The 20,759-nt window shown below is 49.9% G+C and overlaps 1 pseudogene; it reads right to left on the reverse strand.

Annotated features, from left to right (window-relative positions):
* Nucleotides 1–12,904: 12,904 nt before the first annotated feature.
* The window catches only part of LOC142297848 (uncharacterized), a 49,724-nt pseudogene continuing 41,869 nt past the window's right edge, over nt 12,905–20,759 (reverse strand).

Consider the following 20,759-nt stretch of genomic DNA (forward strand, 5'->3'; position numbering starts at 1 on the left):
TGCTGCGCACTCCCAAACGTGCTCCATCCGCCATGCTGCACACTCCCAAACGTGGTCCATCCGCCATGCTGCGCACTCCCAAACGTGCTCCATCCGCCATGCTGCGCACTCCCAAACGTGCTCCATCCGCCATACTGCGCACTCCCAAACGTGCTCCATCCGCCATACTGCGCACTCCCCATCGTGCACCATCCGGCATGCTGCGCACTCCCAAACGTGCTCCATCCGTCATGCTGCGCACTCCCAAACGTGCTTCATCCGTCATGCTGCGCACTCCCAAACGTGCTCCATCCGCCATGCTGCGCACTCCCAAACGTGCTCCATCCGCCATGCTGCGCACCCCCCATCATGCTCCATCCGCTTGGGAGTGCGCAGCATGCCGGATGGTGCACGATGGGGAGTGCGCAGTATGGCGGATGGAGCACGTTTGGGAGTGCGCAGCATGGCGGATGGACCACGTTTGGGAGTGCGCAGCATGGCGGATGGACCACGTTTGGGAGTGCGCAGCATGGCGGATGGACCACGTTTGGGAGTGCGCAGCATGGCGGATGGAGCACGTTTGGGAGTGCGCAGCATGGCGGATGGAGCACGTTTGGGAGTGCGCAGCATGGCGGATGGAGCATGATGGGGGGTGCGCAGCATGGCAGATGGAGCACGTTTGGGAGTGCGCAGCATGGCGGATGGAGCACTTTTGGGAGTGTGCAGCATGGCGGATAGAGCACGATGGGGAGTGCGCAGCATGGCGGATGGAGCACGTTTGGGAGTGCGCAGCATGGGGGATGGAGCACGTTTGGGAGTGTGCAGCATGGCGGATAGAGCACGATGGGGAGTGCGCAGTATGGCGGATGGAGCACGTTTGGGAGTGCGCAGCATGGCGGATGGAGCACGTTTGGGAGTGTGCAGCATGGCGGATAGAGCACGATGGGGAGTGCGCAGCATGGCGGATGGAGCACGTTTGGGAGTGCGCAGCATGGGGGATGCAGCACGATGGGGAGTGCGCAGTATGGCGGATGGAGCACGTTTGCTCAGCCTCTCTCCTTCCAGCCTCCCTCAGCATCAGCCTCCCCCTCCCAGCCTTCCCCAAGATCAGCCTCTCTGCTCCCAGCCTCCTCCAGCACGCCGTGCTCCTCTGCCGACACTCACCCACACCCGATCGCATCCAGTCACCCACACAACCGATCGCATCCACTCACCCACACAACCGATCGCATCCACTCACCCACACAACCGATCGCATCCACTCACACACACCCGATCGCATACACTCACACACACAGACACTGACGATATTGCACATACGCGCTGATACTCACAACATCCGGGGATATCACATGCTTCTGGCCATGTGATCCTCCGTCAGGTCCTGGAAGCTCACAGCACAATATCGCCGCCGAGAAGCAAGCGATATCCCAGGATGTTGTGAGTATTTGGATGCGATGTGATGTGTGAGGTGTGTGTGAGTGTGATCTGATTTGTGTGTGTGTGTGCTGTTATGTTATGTATGTTCCGCAGCTGCAGGACCTTGATGTGTGGATGCGATGTGATGTATGTGTGAGGTGTGTGTGAGAGTGAGTGTGAGCCGGTGTACACTGGTAACTATGATACACATCGGGTAACTAAGGGACCTTAGTTACCCGATGTGTATAATGGTTACCAGCTTTCACGGCCTCCGTTAAGATCCCAGCATCGCAAGGTTATGTCTGGCGCTGCCGGGATCCTGACGGAGCCGGTGTAGAAGCAAGCGATATCCCAGCATGTTGTGATGTGTGAGGTGTGTGTGAGAGTGAGTGTGAGAGTGAGTGTGATCTGATGTGTGTGTGTACTCACCTGGGAATCGGAGCCCCGTGTCAGTTGGGCCAGAGCGAGCGTGCATTGCGTGAGGGGGGCGGGGCCTGCAGAGAGCCGGGGCGAGAGGCCAATCCGTGTGGGGGGGCGGGGCCATGGCAAGCCCAGCGGCCAATCAGCTTTGTGTCACCGTAAGGACACAATTTTGGAGCATGACAGACAGACAGATAGACAGACAGACAGACAGACAGACAGAATAAGGCAATTATATATATAGATGCTTACCACTGTATCATTGCCTTTTTTTCATATTTGTATTGGCTCATCTTGTGTGGTGGTCAAATTGTAGGTTAAATGTTCTTTTTTTGTGCATCATCTACCTTTGTTATAGTTGTTCGGATCCGTAAAAAGGGAGCACATCTGATTGTCCATGGAAAGTAGTAGACATCGTACTTTTGCTGGAAGATGGCCTTTCTTCAGCAGATGTTAATGTAGCTTTGCCACCTTCCCCACGGACACAAACTTTTTTTTCCTTTTCCAACATGCCTGTTCCACCACCAGCATCTGTCCTTTTGCCACTCATTTTGTTAGCAACAAGATTGGACACTTAAAATGTGGTAGCAAAAATGGAGAGGTGGTGTACAATGCAGAGGTGGTCTAGCTTTATTGACAGCTGAAGAAACAACACTGACTATCCCTGACAATTTTAGTATGCCCCTAACAGTGGCAGCACAGTTTTCGATTAGAATTGCGTAGCAAAAATGGACAGGTGGGTAGAATGCACGGGTGCTGTGGGTCAGTGGACAGCAAAGGAACACTAACTTAGCATTCCAGACACTTTTAGGATGCCACAAAAAAGTGTCAGCTCTTTGGGGAAATAAAATAACGTGGCAAAACTGGGCAGGTGGGTAGAATGCACGGGTGCTGTGAGTCAGTGGACAGCAAAGGAACACTAACTTACCGTATTTTTCGGACTATAAGACGCACCTGACCATAAGACGCACCCTGGTTTTAGAGGAGGAAAATAGGAAAATAAAATTTTAACCAAAAAATATGGTCATGACACACTGTTATGGGGCGAGGATCTGCTGCTGACACTGTTATGGGGTAATGTCCCCAAATTCTCTACTAAGGTACCCCATTCTGGTAAGGATCCTCCTGCCTTGTATATGATCCTGCTCAAATACCCCCATCCTGCTCATAATATACCCCCCATCCATCCTGCTCATAATATACCCCCATCCATCCTGCTCATAATATATCCCCCATACATCCTGCTCATAATATACCCCCCATCCATCCTGCTCATGTTATACCCCCATCCATCCTGCTCATGATATACCCCCATCCATCCTGCTCATGTTATTCCCCCATCCATCCTGCTCATGTTATTCCCCCATCCATCCTGCTCATGAAATGCCCCCATCCATCCTGCTCATGTTATTCCCCCATCCATCCTGCTCATGTTATTCCCCCATCCATCCTGCTCATGAAATGCCCCCATCCATCCTGCTCATGTTATTCCCCCATCCATCCTGCTCATGTTATTCCCCCGTCCATCCTGCTCATGAAATGCCCCCATCCATTCTGCTCATGTTATTCCCCCGTCCATCCTGCTCATGAAATGCCCCCATCCATCCTGCTCATGTTATTCCCCCATCCATCCTGGTCATGTTATTCCCCCATTCATCCTGCTCATGAAATGCCCCCATCCATCCTGCTCATGTTATTCCCCCATCCATCCTGCTCATGTTATTCCCCCATCCATCCTGCTCATGAAATACCCCCATCCATCCTGCTCATGTTATTCCCCCATCCATCCTGCTCATGTTATTCCCCCATCCATCCTGCTCATGTTATTCCCCCATCCATCCTGCTCATTTTATTCCCCCATCCTGGTATATGGCCTGTGGCACAGAAAAAAAAATAAACGTTTATACTCACCTTTCCTCACTCCCTGAAGCACCGATCTCTGTCTCAGCTGCAGCGCCGCTGTGTGGAGCCGTCACCGCATGTGGAGCCGTCACCGCGTGTGGAGCCGTCACCGCGTGTGGAGCCGCCACCGTCTGCAGCATCGCGAATCGATGTCTTCCTGTCTGTGCCGGTCAGCTGAGCTGATGGACACTAGCGGCGCACACAGCGATGACGTCATCGCTGTGCGCGCCGCTAGTGACCAGATCAGCTGACCGGCACAGACAGAAAGACATCGCACGATGCTGCAGGGGGAAGGCTCCACACGCGGTGACGGATGAGTGTACTGATTCACTGCACCCCGCGCTGATAATGATGCACGGGGGGCAGTGAATACAGCCGCACATGATCACTCCAGGCTGTAGTTGCCAGGGGTGATCACGGCCGGCTGTTAATTATGCGCGCACCCCCCCGCCCATCACCCCGCCCACCTGTCAGTGTCGTGTTCGCTGAGAGATGATGGGCAGGAGGATGGGCGTGCATATGTAATGAGCGGGCCCACGTGGTCACGGCAGGCGCTGCTGCAGCCTGCTCGTGCCCCCGATGACCCGCTCCACCCCAGCACCCACATTCCCGGCCGCAGCCCTATAGTCAGACCATAAGACGCACCCCCCACTTTCTCCCAACATTTGGGGGGAAAAAAGTGCGTCTTATGGTCCGAAAAATACGGTAGTAGTCCAGACACTTTTAGGATGCCAGAAAAATTGTCAGCTCTTTGGGGAAATAAAATAGCGTGGCAAAACTGGGCTGGAGGATAGAATGCACATGTGCTTTGGGTCAGTGGACAGCAAAGGAACACTAACTTAGTATTCCAGACACTTTTACGATGCCAGAAAATGTATATACAGTGTATATATTTATATTAGTGTGATGACTATTTTAAAAATTTTGCAAAACGAAAATGAAACCCCTTACATTCGAGGTACAATTGCATTCAAATGACATTAGTATCATCAAATTTGTAAAATATTCAAAAAAGTTCCCCCTTTTTTTCATTTCAAAATTTTCAAAAAAAAACGATTTTTTTGAATCCAAGTATTCCATATGTTGAAAAGCTCTCCAATCTCACGCGGATGCCAACGAACTGCCAAATTCTTGGAAACTTCAGTTTTCTGTTCAACAGCGAGAAACGGCGACTGGATCGAATAAAAAATATGATAATGGATATAGAATTGCTCTGGAGGGAAACTCTAGACTTCCCACTTTTATCCAGTGCACTCATCAGAAAGAAACACAATCGTCTGATTGATCTAAATGACAAAAACAAAAAGAAACCTTCTGATAAATTCACTGCAACACTTTCTCAGTTATTTGATGTCACCAACGTTAATGGAGAATGGAAAAACTCGGAGGATAAAGAGCTCTACCTGAGGCAAGTTGAGAGTGGAGGCAAGGTTGGTTATTTGACGCTCAAACAAGCTTCTTTGGAATCAATTCATCCAAGTAAACGAATCCGACTATCAAGCCAGCACTTTGCAATCGCAACCCACACATGATACTGTCTCTGAATCTTTACCCGAGACTCCAAAGCCAACCTCTTCTTCCGCGTCATCTTCTACTGAACGCACACCGAAATACAAAAGAGCAAGCACTACAACAGCGAGTTTATTGGTACTGAAAAACAACATTTCTACACATAAAGCAAATAAAGTGCTTGCAACCATTGCTGAACAAGGTCATGATGTACCGGTTCCAGGTCAGTCGGGTGCCTGGAGTTGAATAATCTCAGAAGGACAGAAAATGAAAACCAACATTTTTGAAAAACCTCAAATCAAAGATCCCTATTGTCTGCACTTTGATGGTAAAAGAATTCAAGGGGAAGAGTATCAAGTAGTTCTGCTGAAAAATACCACAACCGAAATCAAACTCGGTATTCTGAAATGTGAGAATAGTTCTGCCACGGCTATTCACAAGGAACTACATCAGCTAATTGATGAATACGACGCTTGGGAAAATATTTGCATGATAATCTGCGACATGGCAGCAGTAAATACTGGTCGTTTGAACGGGATTGTAATGCTGATACAGGATGATGTCTTGAGAAAGGGCTTTCAGAAGCCACAATACATTGACTGTCAACACCATGTACTCGACCTCCTACTGAAACACGTCATGAATTTCCTTATTCCAGAGTCAACGAAGAAACCAGAACTCAATTATTTCTTCATTGACAAATTAACAGAAAACTATGCCTCACTTCAGATTGATTACCACCAAGTTTCAACAGATGATGTCAACACAGGCGAGAATCCTGGATGGCGAGATGATTTCAAGTTCTTATATGAACTATGTCAGGCATATCGTCATTACAAAACATCACGTTGGCCTCGAATCAGTTGGAAGAAACTCCCAAACCTTCACATGGCAAGATGGAATTCGCGAGCTGTATATGCTGTTATAGCATTTTTTCTGATACCAGAGTGGCGCCGCGTCCTCGGTATAGCATGCGACTTCATCTGCTATGAATGGGCAAATGCCTGGTTCCAGTCGCAACACTTCAACGAAGCGTCCTTCAATGAACTGTTAACCTCACTCACCAAGACAAAGTGCAAGAAGACAATTAAGTGTTTGAAGGCGCACTGGTTGGTCGAGGAGTCATTAATTGACATTCCAGATCTAACCAAAATCTGAATGTGCTGTAAAACTGATGGAGGAACTACATGCGAAATCGAAAAAAATTGAATTTTTGAATCTAAAATTCATAAGAAAAAATAATTTTTAAACACTTCTTTTGTACATATTGTACTTATAATTAACTGTTTTATACCGTATTTGTTAAAAAAATGAATAATAAAAGTTGCTTAGTTATTACTATTATCGTTTCAATAATGCAAAATTGCATGTCCTTTTTTGGGGGGAAAAAATTTTTTTTGCCTTATTTCATTTGAATGAAAGGGGGGATTTTTTTTAAAAAACAAAAAAAGCAATACTTATTCTTAAATTACCCACAAAAGTTCCTCGATTGCACATGGTTTCATAAAAAATGTTTTTGTCATTACACTAATATATATATAGTATGTGGTGTGAGACTGTGACCGGGGTTATCTATGACGGCCGGTATGTCTCGCCCAGGTTGTGCTCACTCCATGATAGAAAGTGAATCCACTATAGGGTTAATGCTGTTTCCCTACAGACTGAAGGAAGGGTTAAATAGAATCAGGAACGAGGGCAGGTGTGCCGGGTGTGAGGGAGTGAACAGAACTCCCTGAGTTTTCTGCTGGAGAGGACATGTATTGTGTTATGGACTTTTGTTTGGACATTAAAACCGTGTGCTGTGAACCTTAATGCCTGGATCCCGTGTCTTCTGCTGCGCAGCCGACCGTGCTACCTCACATATGGTGGAGAATGCGGGCATGACAGCCGGTGAGGTGTAGCATCCATCCCTGGTGACCCAGCTGCGCATGTCCTGGATTCGAGCGGCTATACTACAGCCCAAACCCGGCGACGCCATGGAGGACATACTAAAGCATTTGGCTCAGGCTAATGCACAGCAGCAACAGACCAATGCACACCTGCTCCAATCCTTGCAAGTGCAGGAAAAAAAACTCCAAGAACAGTTGGATCAGGCCAATGCACGTCAGCAGCAATCCTTGCAAGTGCAGGTCAAAATGCACCAAGAACAGATGGAGCAGGCCAATGCACGTCAGCAGCAATCCTTGCAAGTGCAGGACAAAAGGCACCAAGAACAGATGGAGCAGGCCAATGCACGTCAGCAGCAAGCCTTACAATTGCAGGAAAAAAGGCACCAAGAACAGATGGTTCTCCTGGCCAAGTCGATCCGTGCCGGACCGGCAGCAACAACCCCGGGACCGGGTGACGGCGGCAGCGTCCGGAAAGTGGTGAGACAAGCGTTGCAAAAGATGACCCCGGGTGATGATGTGGAAGCGTTCCTGGCGGTGTTTGAGCGGGTGGCCGAGCGGGAAAAGCTGCCGACCCCGCAGTGGGCTGAGGTATTGTCGCCCTATCTGACGGGGGAACCCCAAAAAGCGTACCTGGACCTCTGTGCCGAGGACGCCATTGACTATGTGACCCTGAAAGCCGAAATACTGGCTCGGTTGGGGGTGAATTCCTATGTACGGGCTCAGCGGGTAAATCAGTGGTTCTTTGAGGAAGCCAAACCCGTACGCACCCAGGCCTATGACTCGTTGCATCTTGTAAAAAAGTGGTTGCAGCCTGACACTCTGAGCCCGGCGCAAATGGTGGAAAGGGTAGTAGTGGATCGTTTTGTGCGCACTTTACCCGTCACCGTTCAACGGTGGGTCGGACAGGATGACCCGAGTACCCTGGACCAATTAGTGTCCCTGGTAGAGCGGCATGTGGCTACGCAGGACTTGATACGGGACACTGAGACTTTGCGTACCGCCCGTCGGTCCGGCCCCTCCAAGCCTAGGGCCAAGGACCCACCGCTGACAACGGTACAGGAGTCCCCTACCGTCCCGTCTGAGGCCGCGGCCGCCATTCCTGAGGTCCGGAAGGTTCTGTACCCTAAACGACAACCCGTCAAGGGGGTTTCCGTCCCCATTAGATGTTGGCGGTGCCAGCGGGTGGGACATATGGAAGCCCAGTGTCCACTCACCACGGAGCCCATGGATTGTGGGGTTACCCGGCGGGGTTCAATGTATGCTCAGGTGGTGTGTACCGCTGACCTGGTCTCCCCAGAGACAGAGCCCCACTTGTGCCAAATACAGGTGAATGGACGTCCGGTTACAGGATTGTTGGATTCCGGAAGCTTAGTGACCCTTGTGCGATCCACCTTGAGAGCTAAAGTAAAGGCCACAGGACGCACCGTGGGGGTGGTTTGCATACATGGGGACCGCCGCGACTATCCCACGGGGATTGTCACCATCACAGCACCTTGCGGTCAGGTGCAACATGAGGTGGGACTTCTTAACACTCTTCCTTATGACGTGATCCTAGGAAGGGATCTGCCCTATTTTTGGACTTTATGGAGGGGACCCCCTAAGTCCCCTCAGATATTGGTCGGTCCGGGACCTGAGCCCTACAATCCTGAATCCGGGACGCCTGCCGTAGGGGTCACCATGATAGGGACAGAGTTTGAACCCGATAGGTCGCCCCTAGAGGTATTGGCTGGAGAGGCTGAGACGGTCGAGCCCATCCCGGAGTTGGAGGCGTCCCCGGATACGTTTGGGACAGCCCAACTCCAGGACCCTACGTTAATACATGCCCGGAGTCGGGTGACAGTAGTTGACGGGGTGGCACAGCTGCCCGGTGCCCAGGTAAGGTACCCCCATTTTGCTCTTAAGCAGGATTTACTCTACCGGGTAGATGAAATACGGGGCGTAGGGGTAGAACAGTTGGTGGTGCCCCAGCCGCATCGCCGGCGGGTCCTCGACTTGGCTCATAAACACCTGATGAGTGGTCACCTAGGGGTCAAGAAAACGCAGGAGCGAATATTGCAAAGGTTCTATTGGCCCGGGGTCTTTGGGGAGGTAAAACGGTTCTGCGAAACCTGCCCGGAGTGTCAGCTTACTGCACCCCTGACCCATTTTCGCAGTCCGTTGGTACCGTTACCCATTATAGAAGTCCCTTTTGAACGGATAGGGATGGATCTGGTGGGGCCCCTCGTAAAGTCCGCTCGAGGGCACCAACACATCCTAGTGATCGTTGACTATGCCACCCGGTATCCCGAGGCGATACCTCTCAGACATACTGCAGCAAAGCTTATAGTTCGGGAGTTGTTTGCTGTGTTCTGCCGGGTGGGGTTGCCCAAGGAGATCCTTACGGATCAGGGGACCCCATTCATGTCTAAAGTGACCAAAGAGCTATGCCGGCTACTCCAGATCAAGCAGTTGCGTACGTCTGTGTATCATCCTCAAACGGACGGTTTAGTCGAGCGTTTCAATAAAACCCTGAAAACCATGCTAAGAAGGGTGATTTCAAAAGACGGGAAAGACTGGGATATGATGCTTCCCTATTTGATGTTTGCCATCCGTGAGGTGCCACAGGCATCCACGGGGTTTTCGCCTTTTGAATTGTTATACGGGCGACATCCCCGGGGATTGTTGGACCTGGCAAAGGAAACATGGGAACAAGAGCCCACCCCCCATAAAAGTGTGATCGAACACATTTTAGGAATGCAGAACCGCATAAGCGCGGTCATGCCAATTGTGAAGGAGCATTTACAGGAGGCTCAGGCCGCGCAAAGCGGCCGCTACAATAGACAAGCCACCGTGCGGACCTTTAAACCCGGGGATCGGGTGTTGGTATTGATCCCCACGGCGGAGAGCAAATTCCTGGCTCAGTGGCAAGGCCCCTACGAGATAAAGGAAAGAGTAGGGGTGGTTAACTATAAAGTATTGCAGCCCGGTAGGCGGAAACCTGAACAAATATACCATGTCAACCTATTAAAACCTTGGCAGGAACGGGAAAGCCTGATGGCTGTTTTTTCCCCACCTCCCTCCTCTTCGGGTCGTTCACATCCGGCTCCAGCGACCTCCGGAGAGGACGAACCGGAAGTAATGATTGGAGAAGCCCTCACCAAGCAACAGAGGCGAGAGGCCAGACGGTTGGTTCAGCAGAACCCCGATGTCTTCTCCGAGCTGCCCGGTAGGACCAGTCTGATACGACATGATATTGTCACCGAGCCCCACCTGAAGGTACGCCTGAAGTCATACCGGGTGCCGGAGGCTCGACGACAAGCCATATCGGAGGAAGTAAAGACAATGTTACGCCTGGGGTCATCGAAAAATCCCGGAGTGAATGGGCTAGTCCGATTGTCCTAATACCAAAACCCGATGGCTCCTTAAGGTTCTGCAATGACTTTAGGAGATTGAACGAAATATCCAAGTTCGATCTCTACCCCATGCCCCGGGTGGATGAGCTGATTGATAGGCTGGGACAGGCGCGATATTTTACCACGCTCGACCTGACCAAAGGGTACTGGCAGGTGCCACTAACGGAGTCCGCCAAGGAGAAAACCGCTTTTGTTACGCCGGAGGGTCTCTTCCACTATGTTGTCTTGCCTTTTGGGTTACATGGCGCTCCGGCCACGTTCCAGAGGTTGATGGACTTAGTGCTGGAACCCCACCAGGCGTATGCATCAGCGTACCTGGATGACATCATTATTTACAGCTCCGATTGGCAGACCCACTTGGAACAGGTACAAGCGGTGGTGGACGCGCTTCGAACAGCCGGATTGACAGCCAATCCCAAGAAATGTGCATTGGGACTCACGGAAGCCCGCTACTTGGGCTACGTGATAGGCCAAGGAGTGATTAAGCCCCAAATTAACAAGGTTGAGGCGATCCAGAAGTGGCCTAGACCCCTGACCACGAAGCAGGTTAGGGCCTTCCTGGGTATCGTGGGGTACTACAGGAGGTTTGTAAAGGATTTTGCGGGACTATCAGCCCCCTTGACTGACCTTTTCAAAGGCAAGAAGTCCGTCATGGTGCGCTGGACTCCGCAGGCCGAGGACTCCTTCCGGGCCCTGAAGGGGGTCCTGTGCGGACAGCCCGTTCTTGTCAACCCTGATTTCCGGAAGGAGTTCATAGTACAGACTGACGCCTCGGAGGTCGGCCTGGGGGCAGTGCTGTCTCAGGTGGTTCAGGGGGAGGAACACCCCGTCACCTTCTTAAGTAGGAAGCTAACCCCTCCCGAGCGGAATTATAGCGTAGTGGAGAAGGAGTGCCTGGCGATCAAGTGGGCCTTGGAGTCCCTACGCTATTACCTGCTGGGACGGCAGTTTCGCTTGGTGACGGATCACTCTCCACTGGTCTGGATGAGGTCCGCCAAGGAACGGAATGCCCGGGTTACCCGGTGGTTCCTTTCTCTGCAGAACTTCCGGTTTACGGTTGAACACCGGGCCGGTAGGTTGCAGGGCAACGCCGATGCCTTGTCCCGCGGCCCGTGTTTGATGGCTGGAGTTCAACCCCACACGCTTGAACTGAGGGGGGGGGGTATGTGAGACTGTGACCGGGGTTATCTATGACGGCCGGTATGTCTCGCCCAGGTTGTGCTCACTCCATGATAGAAAGTGAATCCACTATAGGGTTAATGCTGTTTCCCTACAGACTGAAGGAAGGGTTAAATAGAATCAGGAACGAGGGCAGGTGTGCCGGGTGTGAGGGAGTGAACAGAACTCCCTGAGTTTTCTGCTGGAGAGGACATGTATTGTGTTATGGACTTTTGTTTGGACATTAAAACCGTGTGCTGTGAACCTTAATGCCTGGATCCCGTGTCTTCTGCTGCGCAGCCGACCGTGCTACCTCACAGTGGAGATACAGAAAAAGTTTTTTTGTGGGTCGCGGGGGGGTTGGTTCAAATTTGGGGACACACCAAAATAACAGTAATATGAACTAAAGTCTAATTATGGCTGTGTGTGCTGTGTGTGGCTGTTATAGTTCTCTAGTCATCCAAATGTAGCGAAAAGTCCTGTGCGATCCATGCCTGGTTCATTTTAAGGAAAGTCAATGTTCCCACATTGGCTGTGGACAGACATGTGCGCTTGTCTGTTATGACTCCCTGCCGTGCTGAACACACATTCGGATATAACACTTGCCGGAGGGCAGGCCAGCACCTCAAAGGCATAAAGGGCAAGCTCGGGCCAGGTGTCCAATTTCGAGACCCAAAAGTTAAAAGGGGCAGACCCATTAGATTGTACCTCAAGGTGCGTGGATATGTAGTCTTGCACCATGTTCTGAAAATGTTGCCCCCTGCTGGTTGGCGCTGTACTACATGTTGGTGCCCGATATTTTGGTGTGTTCATGAACTTTTGCCAAAACTCGGTCAGGCCAGCCCTGCCTGGAGACATGGTGCGAGTTCCCAAACTGCTTTGGTGCCTTGCTTCTTTTCCTCATTCTTCTGCTGACTCCTCAGTGTCAGGTGGAAATGCTGTACTTAGTGCCTGCACCAATGCAGCATTGTATTCCTGCATCTTGCTGTCCTGTTCCATGGATGGAATTAATGATGCTATGTTGTCCTTGTAGCGGGGACCCAGCAGGGTGGCCAACCAGTACTCATGATTGTTTACAATCCTGGCAACTCGGCTGTCGCCTTCAGGCACAGCAGCATGAATTGGCTCATGTGTGCTAGGCTGCCAATAGTCAACAAGCTGTCCTCAGTGGGAGGTGTAATGTAATGATGCCCGTGACTTGCTTAGCGTACCACCCTGCTGGGAACACGGTTCATCTTAGTTCTCCTCATCATAATCATCCTCATCCTCCAAAACTGTACCACCTTCAGGGCCTGATGTTGGAGTTAATGTTATATGTTCCTTCGTCTTCTCCCTCTCCTGCATCATGGACTCAATAGTTGCTTGCAGCAGGCATAAGGTTGGTATAGTGACGCTGATTGTGGCTTCATCTGCGCTGACCATGTTGGTGCTCGCACAGTCTCTCCTGCATATGCAAGGTAGAGTTCCACTTTGTTAGTACATCACATATCAGACGGTGAACAGTGTAGCTCCCAGGGAATGGGGTACTTGGTCACAGGCAGAATATACCGTTAGGGATGTCACTTTGGTGGCCGTTGCCCGGTTCCGTGCCCTGGGCCCCTTTTGTAAGGGGGGAATTATTTACAGGGGAGATAATAGTTAATGTCATGTGACCCCACCTGTGGGTTGTGGTTAAGGATGAAGAACCGCCTCTGCTAAATGTGGGTACTCCCAGAGCTGGTGGTGATTGCAGCAATGCTGTTAGGTCCTCCGCAGGTAGGGCCGTGCCTGGGAGATAATAAGGGGCAATAACGGAGACCACACCAGGTTGTCTTTAACAGTCTCTACTCACTCATGCCTTTGAATTACTGGTTCAGGTCCCTTGGAGTATCAGTGCTAATGTAGTGACCCAGGTTGCTCTGTCCCCAGCACTCTCTGTTGGTTGGGTCCCTGTAGCATGGAGCGTTTGGGGCCCTTCTCCGTACTGCAGGCAGTGCGGACCCTGTGGGGAGGTAAGTGTCCGAACCTCGATCCTAGTTTACTGCTGATGCCCCTAGATTATTTGGTTCGGTGAAGTCCGTGAAGGTGTCCTCACCGGGCAGATATTTATCAAGTCGTGTAGAACTGGCGCCTGATCTAGGGCCCTGTGCCACGTGCGAGTGTGGTGCCCCTGAGGCTCCCGTCGCCACAGGACATTGCACCCCATCCAGCGGTGTGATGCCCCATTCTGGGTAAGGAAAGGAGTGAACGCCGGTCCCCTGGTAAATCTACACTACACCCATTGTTAGGTACACACTGGGACCAGGGATAGTGGCAGCAACCCTCCCATGCTGCATGCTGGGAGGGGCCGTAAGACCCATCCCTGCTCCTATCGGGTACAGCTTAGCAACTGGGGAGGTGGGAGGAGCCACCAGAGTGCAGTCGGAGAAAGGAAGGTCAAGTTTGAGTAGTCTGAGAGAGAGGGAAGGAGGAGGAGGAGGTCTGCAGGAGGCAGACGAGAAGGGGAGAAGGAAAGACAGCTCTAGTCAGTCAGGAGCTAAGGAAGGAAAGAGACGCTTCCTGGTGAAGATTCTGGGACTCAGAGGGTCCAGGTGACACCAAGCAGAGAGAAGAAGGGATTCCAGGGCCACGGATAGCTGTTGAGCTGTGGTGGCCTGTTCCACAGGAACATCGGTGGAGGGATCAAGCTGCAACAGGGGACGGTCCCTAGAAAAATCATCTCCAAACAGTAAAAACCGAGGCCCAGGGAAAGTTGTAAACTCCCCGGGCCACAGCCCACCGCAGAACCTCTAGAAAGGGGATAATCATCCGACAGGTGACCCCCCAGCCTGGACGCTGTTGTGGAGGCCGAGCCAGGTTCATCCTACAAAGGCAAGGTTTAAGGAGACAGCTGCAGACAGAGACACTTGAGAGAAGGGTACCGGCTTTTACTCCAGAAATTACCCAGGATCGGCGGAGGTCCCTGACAGTGGGTCTCAGCAGTCCAGAGGCCCCAGTGTACACCTACCAGCGAAACCCCGCTCGGCCAAGCAAGATCCCGCCACAGCAGTGATGTTAATCCACACCGCAGGAGTGACGCTGAGCCAGGCCGCAGCCACGCCAGGCTCGGCCCGCCAAGCCCAGGCCGCAGCCACGCCAGGTGCGGCCCATCAAGAACCGGTCACAGCAGCGACTCCAACCCAGGCCGCCGCCATGCCAGGCGCAGCCCGCCAAGACAAGGAGGCAGCCCCAGAAGAACCGGAGTGGCGCCGCACTATGCCAGCGTGCAGTATCGCCCCCACCAGCAGCACTACCTCAGAGCAGGCCCAGGCCGCAGAACTTTGCAGCAGGCCTGCTACAGCCACTCAGGAGATGCAGACCAGGATCTCCATGGCCTACATGCTGCCTAGGGCCCTGCCAAAGCGGGACCCCAAGGACCCCAGCAATGAAGAGTGAAAGTGAAGAGAAGATGCTGAACTGTATATAGCCCCGTCTGCCCCTCATCCTTTGTGAAGATGTCCCTTTTGTTCTGCCCTAATGTTCTTTTTGAAGACGACACCCTTTCCTGCCTTATTGCCCCGTGTACATTTTGAAGATGTCACCCCCCATGTGTATGTGTTACCGGGCCACTGGACTGGAATGTGGTCCCCGGTGAATGTGAATGTAATGTGTCCTGTGTAACCAGGCCACTGGACTTAGTGGCTGGTTTGGTCTTTGCCCTTTTTAGCCTAAGAGGTTGAATGAACTGCCAGGCTACTGGACTTGTTGTAGCCAAGATGTAAATAGTTGCACCTGTTGTGCCCCCTACCAGAATTATGGGGGATGTGCCCAAACCGTGCAATGGACTGGAAGTGCACATTTAGAGTTTCTTTATAAGAAAGTTTGCAACGTTTAAGTACCTGTGCCTCCCATAAAGGGAAGAAAAGTTTTATTGTTTTATGTATGCATACCAAAAATGTTTTTGCAGTTTCTTTCCACATTTTCTGTTGTTTTTCAGCCCGAGGGCGTGCTGGGATTCACTGTGGGGGAGTGTGGCGCCCCTGAGGCTTCCGTCGCCACAGGACATTGCACTCCATCCAATGGTGTGATGCCCCATTCTGGGTGAGGAAAGGAGTCAACGCCGGTCCCCTGGTAAATCTACACTACACCCATTGTTAGGTACACACTGGGACCAGGGATAGTGGCAGCAACCCTCCCATGCTGCATGCTGGGAGGGGCCGTAAGACCCATCCCTGCTCCTATAGGGTACAGCTTAGCAACTGGGGAGGTGGGAGGAGCCACCAGAGTGCAGTCAGAGAAAGGAAGGTCAAGTTTGAGTAGTCTGAGAGAGAGGGAAGGAGGAGGAGGAGGTCTGCAGGAGGCAGATGAGAAGAGGAGAAGGAAAGACAGCTCTAGTCAGTCATTAGCTAAGGAAGGAAAGAGACGCTTCCTGATGAAGATCCTGGGACTCAGAGGGTCCAGGTGACACCAAGCAGAGAGAAGAAGGGATTCCAGGGCCACGGATAGCTGTTGAGCTATGGTGGCCTGTTCCACAGGAACATCGGTGGAGGGATCAAGCTGCAACAGGGGACGGTCCCTAGAAACCGGAGGAGTGCAAAATCATCTCCAAACAGTAAAAACCGAGGCCCAGGGAAAGTTGTAAACTCCCCGGGCCACAGCCCACCGCAGAACCTCTGGAAAGGGGATAATCATCCGACAGGTGACCCCCCAGCCTGGACGCTGTTGTGGAGGCCGAGCCAGGTTCATCCTACAAAGGCAAGGTTTAAGGAGACAGCTGCAGACAGAAACACTTGAGAGAAGGGTACCGGCTTTTACTCCAGAAATTACCCAGGATCGGCGGAGGTCCCTGACAGTGGGTCTCAGCAGTCCAGAGGCCCCAGTGTACACCTACCAGGAACTGTGAGTAAACAACTTGAACTGCACCCTTGGTTTGCCTCTGTTATTTCATCTGCACCTGTGGGGAGCCGTACCACCATTGCTGCCACTTCATCACCCCGGAGGCCTTACACAGCAGCGGCAGCTTAATAGCCGTAAACCACAGGTGGCGTCACGAACACAAACTTTATTCAAACCCTAATTCACCAGCCATATTTAACTGACACCCACCAGGGCCACGGAGTCGGGCCCCGCCACCACTGATGACCCCCGGACTAGTCCGGCCCGGCACCGGGTGTCCCATGGCCCTGGGGTGGGCGAGTCACGAGTCCCAGCGGTATCTCCGGTACCCGACCTAGCAACCTCTCTCCTGTGCCCCCGGGTTACGGCTACACGGACCCAGCTCAGGCACATCCACACACCTTTCCTGTGTGTCACACTTTCTAGACTCTCCCCTCACTGACTGCTGACCCCTCCCACCAGATTGGCTAATCCCAGGGACTTGTTCCTTTCCATGGTGACCATCCCCTTACATGGTTAACCCTCTATGCCTGGTGTGGTGTGGAGAACTGGGATTTTGGTTGTGCTTTGGTGGTATCGGCACCGGTACTCCAGGTCCCAGGGGGTAGGTTCTGCATCCCCAAGACGATGCAGTTTTTTGTAGTGCCCTGAGTGTCTTAGAGGCACTATACTCCCCCTTGGTTAAACACAGCACGTCCTCAGGCTGTAAGCAAAATAGAGTTTTATTGTAACCGGAATAGAAAAAGTTAAATAGTTTACATAACATTCTTCCCACGAAGGGGAGGCAATTCAATTAAAGGTTGCAAACTTTGAGCATCCCCCCATCAATCCACCACCCAAAAAGGTCCTGGTTTCCCAAAACCCTTTGAGGAGGCAGGTCACCGGTCCTTGTGGTGACCAGGTCTGGGCCTTCTTTATCCCAGACCTTTCCTCCAACCTTCCTACCTTACTCTGGGAGGCATACATACTGGGAGCCGTGGTCCATATTTAAACTAACTTTTCAAACAGGTTAATCAGGTTACTGTTCCAAGATTATTCAACATATTTCAAACATTTTTCAGATTATGCAGATTTTTCATTTAAAGGAAAATAGCAAATGCACACTTAAAACAACAACATTTTAACTGCTAAGATAGCCTGGTTCCGCTTCCACCATTCAATAAGGGGGCCATCTTGACCATCTGGCCTCATAAGATCAGCACACGAGGTCTGGGTGCACTGGGTACGCACACCCCCACTGCCTCCAGGTGGCAGCTGGGATGCAGGTGCTGACGCAGATGTGGGGGCTGGGAAGGGAACCACAGCAGGTTGGCACACAGGCTGCTCCGGCTTTGGTGCCCCGATGCTGGACACCGTATATTGCGTTAGGACAATGCGGACGAACTCACCCCCTGCATGCGGTACTCATTCTGATTTTGGAATCAGAACTGCAATTCCCTTTTCAGTGTCTGGGCACAGTACCTGCGGGTAGCCGTCAGCACTGGTGGCGGCCTCCTCTGCGGCTTCTGATGATGTTGGAGACTGGACTGCCATCACTGGAGCAGGGGCTGATGATTGTTCCTTCTCCAGTGGAAGGTGTAGCGACTGTCTCGAGAGACCAGGCAGAGTTCCAAGATGTAGGGGAGCACAGCTGCTGGGAGATCACAGGGAGCAATAATGTGGAATCTGATGTGTGTGTGTGTGTGTCTGTCTCAGTATGAGTGAGTGTGATGTGATCTATGCGAGTGTCAGCCAGACGCAGGGGAGGCATGTAGCACAACTGCTGGGAGATCACAGGGAGATCTAGGAGCCATACAGATGTCCGGGGCATGTAAGTATGACGATCCTGAGAAGGGGGATGTGCTTTTTGTACCCCCAACCATGTCTCCTCAAGAATAAGGCACCCCCTGAAAATAAGATCTAGTGCTTTATTCAGGGCACAAAAAAAAATATAAGACAGTGTCTTATTTTTGGGGAAACAGGGTAAAAGGGCCACTAGTTTGCATTTGTAGAGGGGAAGTTGTCCTTTTTCTCTGATAGATCTGTGAACATGTACCATGTGTTGCAGCTCACCATGTGGGTTTCTTGTGTATATGTTTGCTGTTCCATGACATATGGATATGAAGTAAACAAAAGAAACATGCAAATGTGGCTTCTTATGCAGTCCCTTTCTTAATTTTTTTAACGTGGTTGTACAAAAAGAGTAAATTTTAACATTTAAAAAAAATGTTCAAAAAGTAGTTGTTGTTCACCTTAGTTTTAGGACAAATTTGTAAAAATGATCAACTATTAACGCCAAATTAACAAAAAAGATGAGTTGAAAAAAGCAAGTGTTAAACACTAAAAATGTCAACTTCAAGTTGAAACTGAAAATTTAACCTTCGCAAGCGTAACAAACAATTGAACATATCATTTTCAGTGAGCAAAGCCGAGGTTATCTTGCAAGTAGTCTATATATTTTTCAGATTTTTCAATTACAACATGTGGTGATTGCTGTTATTTGCAAAAGTTCATCAGTATACTGTGTACTTATTTTGTCATACCTCTACCGCTGGATCTACTGCTGGAATTGCCTACCGCATCGATTGCTCTACTGCGGACCAAGCAGCTACTACTACCCCCGAGACCTGACATTTACCTATATGGGATAATTAACCTGTCTGGCACATAATCTCGCTGCAGCTCATTGGTCTGTGCTTCAGCAGTCAATGTGGTAAGCACAGAAAGTAGTTTTCTATTGCTCTGTAATTTGGCAGTTTTTTCATAAGTTTCAGCAACAAATGTGAGTGATTTACTATTAATCAAACCTTAAGCAATGTATTGCTGTGTATGTTTTTGGCTCCCTGTGACTCATTTTTGATTTAGTCAGTTGTTTTGTGAGTACATTTAGTTATTAGAGAAGGTATTGGCACAGTAAATCCCCTCTTTTTTATCTATTGTCTTATTTTATACTATTGACAGGAGTGCATCTGCTATTTTACTTGCTGCTATCACCTTTTCTTTAAAAATAGTTTAATTAGGGGTGCAGGTGCCAGTGTGTGTGTGTGTGTGTGTGTGTGTGTGTGTGTGTGTGTGTGTGTATGTGTGTATGTATGTATGTATGTATGTACATACATACACGCGTGATTGATAACATTTTAACGCTTCTAACTTCCTAATAAAATTATGATTCAAAAATCGTGCTGATGTAAAGAAGATATAGTCATTGCCTTTTATTAACTATTTTGTGTGACACAACTCTCAGAAATAAGGGCATCAAAATTCAAAATTTGAAGATTGCAAAATTTTCAACATTTTCTCCAAACTTCCAATATTTTTACAAAGTTACGCAAAACAATTGTTGTCTTAAATTTACCAATATCATGAACTACAATATGTTATGAAAAAACTGTCTCAGAATCACTTGAATATGTTGAAGCGTTCCAGAGTTCTAACATGATAAAGTGACACTGGTCAGAATTGCCTTGGTGAGGAAGGTGAAAACAGGCTGGAAGATGAAGGGGTTAAGGGCTTGTATTGGTGGGAAGTGGATTCCCATTGATTGGGATTTCATTGGCTTTTTCAGTCACATGACCACTTACTTTAGGATATTTAAGGACCAGTGTGATAGGAAGCTGAACATTTCCCCTGAGGAAACCAATAAATATTGGATGCAAAATGTGAGTTGTGAAAAAATATGACAAATATTATAATCATCAGTACTTATATTTATGTAAAAACAAAAACAGAAAAAGTAAAGATATTTGGTATCCTCATGTCTGGAATATCCTAACCTATAAAACTATCACACCATTTAGCCCATTCAGTGAATACCATAAAAAAATAAAACCAAAAAAATACAGCAAAAATTGTCTTTTCATCATACATCTAACAAAAAAAGAAGGAATAAATGAGATAAAAAAAGTAATATATAAATAAAAATAGTACCGCTATACACCTCTGTCAGCCACTTCACAGACAGAACCCAAGAGAAAAAAAAAGAATGAGCCTATAACCTGTCAGTAAATCACTAAATAGTAAATGTACATATAATTAACATAGATGTCACATGGTGTTTGGCTCTAAACTCTCTGAGCTGCTTCTGATGCTGTTCACATTGCAGGGTCTGATACTTCTCGCTATGCCTCCTTGGATGCTTCTGAGTTACACAGATAGGCTCGGGCATCGACCAGTGTGTTCTCATTAGTGATTGGGCATGCAGGAGTTAATTTCTGTTAGTCCTTTGGTTACTTCATAAATCACATGTTGTGGGAGACCT

The sequence above is a fragment of the Anomaloglossus baeobatrachus genome, chromosome 1, assembly GCF_048569485.1.
Source record: "Anomaloglossus baeobatrachus isolate aAnoBae1 chromosome 1, aAnoBae1.hap1, whole genome shotgun sequence".
In the NCBI taxonomy this organism is placed as follows: domain Eukaryota; kingdom Metazoa; phylum Chordata; class Amphibia; order Anura; family Aromobatidae; genus Anomaloglossus; species Anomaloglossus baeobatrachus.